General features: G+C 49.5%; 1 long non-coding RNA gene across 2 annotated transcripts; it reads left to right on the top strand.

Moving 5' to 3' along the window:
• Positions 1–222: 222 nt before the first annotated feature.
• On the top strand, positions 223–8,475 carry LOC135282731 (uncharacterized). 2 transcript variants are annotated; one of them, XR_010348772.1, is made up of 4 exons: positions 223–4,324; positions 5,410–5,509; positions 6,908–7,081; positions 7,973–8,475. It is a non-coding gene; the product is annotated as an uncharacterized LOC135282731 (long non-coding RNA). The 2 variants fall into 2 exon arrangements; XR_010348771.1 differs by having other exon boundaries at positions 6,908–8,475.
• Positions 8,476–8,680: the final 205 nt, after the last annotated feature.

The following is an 8,680-nucleotide window of genomic DNA, read 5'->3' as shown; positions in this document are numbered from 1 at the left end:
AGCACACCGGGGGCTGACGGCTTCTCCTCCCCCTGCCCGGTGGGTGCAGGTGAACCTCAAGAGCAGCAGAATCTTGGCCAAGCCAGCCCTGCCCCGGCTGCTCCTGGGGCCCAGCGGTCCCAGCTGGGCCTGGGCTGGTGGCAGGGCAGGGCTTTGTAGCAGCAAGATGCCAGCAGCCACAGCCATGGCCCGGCCCGGCCTCGGCCCCGCGGCCTCCTCTGCCCTGCCCGGCAGCCGATGGGGCCTGGGGGGTGTTATGAATAGAAAGCTATCTATTTTTTTTAGGTGGCAGAGTTAAAAACAAGTCAGACCAGTTGTTGTAAGTTAGTTTCACTGCCGAAGAAAAGTTCTTCAATTACCTGTTAATGGCTGGTGATTAACCATTGTCCCCCTGATGCTGGCCGCTTGCCAGGGAGGGACACCGGGACAGACCCTCCAAATACGAGGAGAATAGGAGTGACATCAGAGCTAGTATGCAGATGAGAAATGCATTGCGCCCTGAATTTTTACAGTTTTTACAGGAAAAACCCCTAAAATCACGAGCCAACAAGTGACCTGAGTGACGTCTAAGGCTGGGAGCGTAGTCCCGTACCTGCTTGGACCCTTTTTGCTTCTCACCCTAACCTGAAAATATGCTGATTAAAGAGACGCCCCGGGGTGTTAGACAAAAATGCAGGAATCTGCTACTCTCCCGTGAGGATGGAATCCCCAGCTCTGCCTGCAGACCAGTGGACAAAGCTGCATCACCCTCCTTCTCCGTGCCACTTCTGGGAGCAGCAGCGGCGTGGGCGTGACCCGTCGATTTCTCCCCACCTGAGCTGATTCTTCTTAATAAAGGCATTAAAAAGGAGAACGATCTCCTGCCCATTTATTTCAGGGGGCTCCCTGGGAAGGGGCCCAGCCCCACAGCAGGAACCGCCCGGCCCGGCCTGGCTGAGACGGGTCCGGCCCAGCCTACCTGCTCTCAGGTCAGAAGAGAAACAGAACTCCCAGGATTTTTTGGTTTTAACACGTGCGTTCCCAGCGGCATGTTCAGCTTTCTAGTGGTTTAACAAAATGTCAATATCCAAAACTATTGTATTTGCAGGGTGTCTCAATGTTGGAAGGAAGGAATGATGAATCTGACTCCATGTTCTCAGAAAGCTAATTTATTATTTGATGATACTATATTATAGAATACTATATAATACTATACTATATTAAAGAATACAGAAAGGATACTTACAGAATGCTAAAAAAAAATAATGAAACTCGTGACTCTCTCCAGAGTCCTAACATAACTTGGCACTGATTGGCTAATGAGTCAAAACAACTCACAGCAGAAACCAGTGAAATAATCACCTGTGGGTAAACAATCTCAAACACATTCCACACGAGCACAACACAGGAGAAGCAAATCAGATAATTATTGTTTTCCTTTTTCTCTGAGGCTTCTGAGCTTCCCAGGAGAAAAATCCTGGGTGAAGGGATTTTTCAGAAAATATGAATGTGACACAAAATGCCTCACTGATTGGTTTTATCAGGCACAGAGGAAGCTCTCAGCAGCCCCTCTCAAAAAAAACCTCACTTCTGTGGTGGCTCCAATGACACAACCAGCACAACCCCCAGCTGGTGTACTTTAGGAGAAGCATGGCCAGAAGGCTGAGGGAAGCTACTTTGGAAGTGCTCAAAAACATGTGGATGTGGCACTGTGGGACGTGAGTTAGTGGGGGCTTTGGTAGTTCTGGGGGAATGGTTGGAACCAGTGATCTCAGAGGACTTTTCCAACCTTAAAGATGCTGTGGTTCTATGATTCCACCCTCCCCTCAGAACTCAGATCCTTGGTCCTAAAGAAGTTGGAGAAGCCTGAGAAGGTCCAGCTGTAGGTGCCATAGTGGTCAGAGGCACAGGTCTTGAGGAGAGGGTTGAAGGAGCCGGGCTTGTCTAACCAGGGGGAAAGGTGGATCCATGGAGATGTAAGAGGAACCTGCAGCTTCTAGGAGTCCTGAAGATCACAGAGCCAAACTTCCCAGCCAGAACAGCTAGCACAACAAGGGGCAGTGAGGAAATGGGGCAATATCCACATGCAATGGCTTGAGAAGTACAAATTCCACACAAGGAATCAAAATGTCTGCTTGGATGGTGGTGCAGCCTGGGAACAGGTCCCAGAGAGATGGGAGTTCTGTGTCCTTGGAGTTTTCCCATATTTGGCTATTAAAAGGCACAGCTGGCTTGTCCTAGTGCTGGCAACAGTCCTGCCACAGCAGATGTTGGTCCAGAGCCCTCCAGAGGTGCATCCCCACCACCACCTCTCAAACTGCACCAGATTCCAGCTCTAGAAGAGGACTTAATCTTTGAAGAACCAAATCAATGTCCTGAGTCAGTTTGATGCACTGAATTTATGTCACTTTTTCTTCACAAGGAGTTATTTAGGACAGCTCAGGACACAGAAGCTGCCTCCAAAGGAATGAATGATGCTGTTCTACAAACACCTCTTCTGTTTTTATAAAGTAGCCAGGCAGGAGTGTGCCAAAAACATTACCAGGGTCTCAAAGGAGGAGCTGGATGGCTTATAAAGATGAGAACAAAATCTGAATCTGTTCACTGGGGGCTGGATTACCAACATTTAAATTGCTGCAAGTCAGAAATTAACCCACTGACCTCCACACTGGGCTTACGCAGGCAAGAAAAAGCAACCTTTTATTGTATCTTCAGCCCATGAAAACCAACACCTATTTTCTGTGTCTCTTCTTTGGCTGAAAGAGAAGCTGAAAGATCGCCAGCTATTAAAGATTCCTGGCCAAGCATATTTTGGATTCAAACTTGGCCCAGGAAAAATAACTTCTTCTGTCCAAGGACACAAAGCAGCTGAATGATTTTAGAGCATTCCTATGCCAAGCCTGACCTGAGTCCAAGTCAGGAGAACCCAGCTGAAGACTCCAGGAAGTCTCTTTTTAAGGTAGAAATAGGTTTATGTTCCTATTTTAAAGATCTTGCACTTCTGGTTCTACATCTGACCTGGGCAGCTCAGCTAAGACACCTCAACTTTTACCAGATGTTGGGCACACCAGGACAGCAGGTACCCAGCAGTTCCCCAGCCCTCCTGGAGCTCTCTCCTACTCTTCTATTAAGCTGCATTTTGGCATGAAACAAAATTTCTAATGGTTCCTCACTATCCACATTCCTTTGAAGCTGGCATGTCTCCAGCCCCTCTCTTGGATCTCACAATCTTAGCTGACCTTCACACACACCTCTCAGTATGTTTGCAATATCACTTCGGGGATGCCAACCCTGGTGCCTTCCAAAGAAGTTTTGTTGTGGACTGAGGAACCCAAATCAAACACATGATAGATAACTAAAACTGTGCTGTACAAATACCCTGAACTGCAATCCAAGGAGCTGCTGCTCTGCTCATCCCCCACTCAGGTGAGATCAACCCGTGTTTCCTGTGAGCCTGCAGACCCCTGATCTCTGTGTGACTGACACAGACACGAGGCCACAGGACCCTCAGTGCTGCTTCACTGCCACCAGAGCATCGTGTCCTGCCAGCCTGTCATTCCTCACCATAACAGCACCTACCACCAGTGTCTGTACCAGGCTGAAACACAGCCAAAAAAACCGTGTGGGAAAAGAGAATAGTGCCATAGGAGTTAATTACCCTGGCAGGAAATCCATTCCCAGATGGCTACTGACAAGAGGGGAGATTATCAAAACAAAAGGTATGGAAGGGAGTGCAGATCAGAGAAGACTACGGTGCAGTTCGGATTTTGCCTGCTCCCTTATCCCCCTCTCTGGAAGGCTCAAACACAGGCCCCCGTCCCCCCAGCACCCAGGAACGGCTTGGGGGTGTCCTGCAGCAGCAGCATCTCCTAGATCTCTGTCCCTTGTTTGCAGTGCAAAACATCTTCCTTCAAGAGCAAACGATTCTGATGCAGAGGAAAGGAAGAAGAATAAAAACCATTACGGCTGCTTTACAAGCTCTTCAGAATGGAGTGAATGGGAGTGAGGACACGTGAGTGCAGAGAGTGGAGAGCGGCAGCACAATCACTCTGGAACAGAAACAGCACTAACAGCACACACCAGGCTGGCGAGGAGCAGAAAGGGCACAGGGAAAAAAGCTCCAGAAATACCTTCAAAGCTGGAGATGACAAAGGGAAGCCTGGCCCAGTGGGACCGTGACAGCAAATAACAGATGACACAAATGAGGCTGAAGCATTGAGCGCATCCTTCAGCGCTCAGAATAAAGAAATAATTGCAACAAGCTGTGTGAGGCAACGTTCTACAAAGAGATGAGACAGGCCAGGTGTGAGAAGGGATGAGTTAGAGATGGCTGAACCAGAACAAGGTACTCAGATCCCAGCACCTGCAGACTCCCCCAGAGTACGCATGGATCCAGCTGAAGTTGCTTCTGAACTGTTTGCATCACTTTGAGGGAGCTGTAGGAACATGGGAGTGTGAGAAGGGGCTGAGGCAGGGGTATAATATCTGTTTTTCAGAAGAGGAAGGAGGAGGGGGTGGAAAATACAGTCAACTCCAAATTATAGCTTGAACCCAGAGCATGGAGGTTTTTCAGGAAAACAATATTAAGCAATTAGATTATTGTCACAAAAGAGGTAAGGTAAGAAAAATACCAGGTGTGGATTTCTGAGGAAGAAATTATCTCAGGCTAGGCTCATTCCTTTGCTGTGGCAGCTGACATCCTGAGAAGGGAGAAGTACTAAATGTGACATGTACTTTGGAAAGGATTTGTGATTTTTCTTGTAACACTTTGAGGTTTGATACAGGTGGACAGCTGAGAGCCCAGAACATTCCCACAGCTGAAACCCTGGTGGGTACAGAGAATCATGAGCCTTTCCCACTCAAAGTGTCTTTTATTTGGGATTTTTTCACTCCTTTCCCAGGAATGGCTCTAGGTCTGACAGCTCAACCCTTGCCTCTCACTTGAGAGCAACGTGATAATTCGGTCTTCACCTCGCATTCACTCACTCCCCCAAAGTGGATTTTCAGCTCTGGATTTATCCCAAGTTGTCTCTTTCCCTTTGTGTACTCTATTTAAAAACATATCATTCACACGTTACATTTTTAGGCCACCTCAGATGTCCTTGCTGCTGTTTCATGGTCAGCTGCTGCATCTCCCTGAGCTAATGGGGAGCTATTAAAAGCCAGGATGACTCTTGCTGAGGGAACAGGAGCTGCTGACTCACCCCTTCTTTGCAAACACCCCCAGCTTGCAGGGCCAGGGTGAAGCCCTGTTCAAGCCTTCCCTGCTGGCTGTTCAAGCTCCCTGAGATCCAGCCCTGAAGGGGATCAGAAATCCTTTCCCTCCTGAGTTCTTTGCTTGGTTTGCTTTCCTTTGGTACAATAAGTTGCTCAGAAACTTCTCAGAGGCAGATTGTTTTACCTTTAATTTTGCTCTATTTTACAAATCAGGTAAAGATTTGCTCTGGCCAAAAGGTTGGATTTCCCTGTGCTGGACACGTGGAAAGAAGCAGCCTGGATGCAGCCTTATGTCCCACAGCAGGAAGGGCAGGTGGGTGACCAACAGGATGTAAGGGCTCTCTCTGTCTTCATCTTATCTCTTACAGCCTCTCCTGGCACATACAGGGATAAAAGCTGATGATCCTGCAGGAGGCCTGAAGCTGGATCTGCCCAGAAAGAAGCAGTTCACCAGAGCTGTGTTTGTCCCATGCCCTGAACTTTGGCTCAGATCTACTGGTTTTGATCCACTGGTTCAGCTCCAAGAGGCTCTTCTGAGACTGTGATGGGGTTCATCCCTTCCCAGTCACCTTCTCTTCCCAGAAATGTAATTCCTGACCCTTGTATCAAGATTTAACCCCAGCCAGCCGCTGAGCCCCAGGAAGCCTGGGGGCAGAAAAGCAAAAGGGTAAAACTTAGAAAACTCAAGGCTTGAGGTGAAGACATTTTAATCCAGAAAGCAAAAGCCACACAAGAAACACAAGCAACACAAGGAATTAATTCCCTGCTTCCCACGGGCAGGCAGGTGCTCAGGCACTTCTGGGATAGCAGGATTCCCTCATGTGCAATGGTTACTTAGAGAAATGCCCTGCATGTCCCCACCTTCCTGCTTTTTCCTCATACTCTAATACTGAGCATGGTTTCACATGGTCTGGCATATCTCTGTGGTCAGTTGGGGTCACCTGTCCCAGCTGTGTCCCTTCCCAGCCTCCCATAGGTGTAGCCCTGCTCAAGCCTTCCCTGCTGCTGACCCCTGCCCAGCACGGCTGTAGGAAAAGAAAAAAAGGCCTCAGCTCTGGGTAAGCTCAACAATAACAAAAATATCTCTGTATGATCAACCCTGTGTTCAGCAGAAACCCAAAACACAGTCCCATTCCAGCACTGGGAAGAAAATCAGCTGTACCGCAGCCCAAACCAGAACACCTGCTTTTGGGAGGAAAAACAAGATCTTATGAGAGTAACTGTCCTGCTCTGCTCTGCAATAGAAGAAAGACATGGAGCCATTAGACAATGTCCAAAGGAGGACATGAGAATGGCTGAGGGCCTTGAGGGGAACCATATGAGGAGCAGCTGAACTGGAGAAGACCAAGGTCAGACCTCACCAGAGGCTGCAACTTCCTTGTGAAGGGAAGAGGAAGGGCAGCTCCAATCTCTGCTCCCTAGGACATGGACGGGACACAGGGAATGGCTGGAGCTGGGCCAGGGCAGCTCAGGCTGAGATCAGGGAAAGGTTCTTCCCCCAGAGGGTGCTGGCACTGCCCAGGCTCCCCAGGGAATGGGCACGGCCCCGAGGCTGCCAGAGCTCCAGGAGCCTTTGGACAGCGCTGCCAGGGGTGGACAGGGTGGGGTTGTTGGGGGGTCTGGGAAGGGCCAGGAGCTGGGCTGGATGATGCTGGTGGGACCCTTTCAACTCAGGACATTCTTTGATTCTGTAACTTTTCCCTCCAAGCAGGTCCTGCTTTGGAGGTAGGAACCTTCTCTAGGATAAGCTTATCCTGGGGCAGAGCAGTTCTTCAACATCAAGCACCTGATGAGTCCTTCTGTCATCACTGGAGCCAGCTAAAGGATGAGTCTGTCCACTGAGGCTACCTGGATTTAAAGGTTTCATTCTAAAAGAGAATTTTAGGTAAAAAGAGACTCTTCCTTGCAGCTGGCAAAACCTGAAGAGGGCTGGGGAGTGTAAGCAACCCTCTGATTGCCTCGGCAGCCCTGAGAGCTGAGGAGAAGCACTCCAAGGTGGCACAGAGCCTCAAAATGATGTGTTGCAGTCCTCAGCACTTCCAACACTTCAGGCTCCTGGGAAATTTAGCTCCTGAGCCAGTTTGACATTTTTGGGAAATTTTGCCCTCTTTATGTGTATTATAGGTTGCATTTAATCATGCTGAGCTGGTGAGTAATAGCTATAAAATACTCTAGCAATTTCATACAAATTTTTTCAACTGCTCAAAGGAGAAAAAGGATACCAGAGAGGATGAGTCAGGCCCTGAGAAACAGGTTCCATGGACTCATTCTTTGGTTTGCAAATTGTCTGTGAGCAGAGTCTGATTTCTTTAACTGGGTCATTTCCTAAAAGGGTTTTTGACTAGTTTTCATGAGTCATTCAGAAGAGTTCAGCTGGTTGCCCACTGCTCTCTACAATGGGATTCAGAATGTGCATGTTATCATTTAACTCAAAGGGGTTTGTTCCTTCATCCCTCCAAAAGGACTCAGTGATGGTTGGAAGGAAAAACAGAGATGAGCAGAGAGATGAACACAGGGGGACTTTGGTGCAGATGCTGAGAGCAGGTGGTTTTAGTATTTGTCTGCTCAGCAGGCTCTCTTCACCTCAGAGGAAGAAGGAATCTGACATGGGAACTGGGCAAACTTGGCCAGAAAAGCATTTTGGGGGGCTGACTGAGGTGCCCACTCTGGGATTATGAATTACGGCCCAGAACTTGTGCTGGGGGTCACCCTCGCAGGGAGAGAGGGAGGGATATGGGTGAGATGGGGCATGGTCTGAACATGCAACCTCTCCCAGCCTGCAGGTCCTGAGATCCCTCTCCACTTTGGGAAGTGCTTTCTGTTCTGCTCTCCTTCCAATAAACAATTCCTGCAGGGGAATCACAGAATCAAAAAGTACTGAGTTAGAATGGACACACAAATATCACTAAATCTGACTCTTAAATGGATGGGCCATCCACAACCTTGGCATTAGGGGCACCATGCTGTCACCATATGGGTCGGAGGTTATCAAGATATTAATTTCACATTATAGTTGTGTTGGTTTGGCACAGCCTGGTTTTTGGCAGTGGGGGAGGACCACAGAAGTGGCTTCTGTGAGAAGCTGCTGGAAGCTTCCACCATGTCTGACAGAGCAACCTCTGATGGCTCTGAAGATGGACATGCTGCTGCTGGCCCAGTTAGAGCGGCTGGTAACACCTCTGGGATGGCATTTCTAAGAAAATCAAACCAGCGCAGGGACAGAGTGGCACTGTCTCTGGGGCATCTCAGCACAGTCCACGGCACCGCAGCAGAGCCCGCAGTGAGCCTCGCCTGCCTGGCCCCCGTGCCAGCCGTGCCACGGGCAGCAGGGCCGGGCGGTGGCGACTCCTTCCCGGCGCCTGCGGGAGCTGAGGCCATGCACAGCGCTGGGGCCGCGGGGCCGCCCGCCCGGGCCACGGCAGCGGAACACTGCGGCAGCAGTGCCCGGCACGGAACACGGACCCCATCGACCTCTCAGAGCGAG

Source organism: Passer domesticus, chromosome 17 (assembly GCF_036417665.1).
Source record: "Passer domesticus isolate bPasDom1 chromosome 17, bPasDom1.hap1, whole genome shotgun sequence".
Classification (NCBI taxonomy): Eukaryota; Metazoa; Chordata; class Aves; order Passeriformes; family Passeridae; genus Passer; species Passer domesticus.
The sequence above is the reverse complement of the archived record's forward strand: the minus strand, read 5'-3'. Positions and strand labels throughout refer to the sequence as shown.